Consider the following 228-nt stretch of genomic DNA (forward strand, 5'->3'; position numbering starts at 1 on the left):
AATGACTATGATGATGTTTTTTTGGTGATTTTAAATTATTTATTATTTATTTGTGAAAAGATATATACAAAAATTTTAAATAATTTAATGTTATTTCATATCATTACATACAGTAGTATTTGGTGACAATATACTAAATTATTATTTCAACAACATATTACATATATACATGTTATTTATAGTTGTTTGTTTTGAGCTTACTTTGATCTTTTTTTAAATAAAACAACA

Source organism: Arachis ipaensis, chromosome B02, assembly GCF_000816755.2.
Source record: "Arachis ipaensis cultivar K30076 chromosome B02, Araip1.1, whole genome shotgun sequence".
Taxonomy (NCBI): Eukaryota; Viridiplantae; Streptophyta; class Magnoliopsida; order Fabales; family Fabaceae; genus Arachis; species Arachis ipaensis.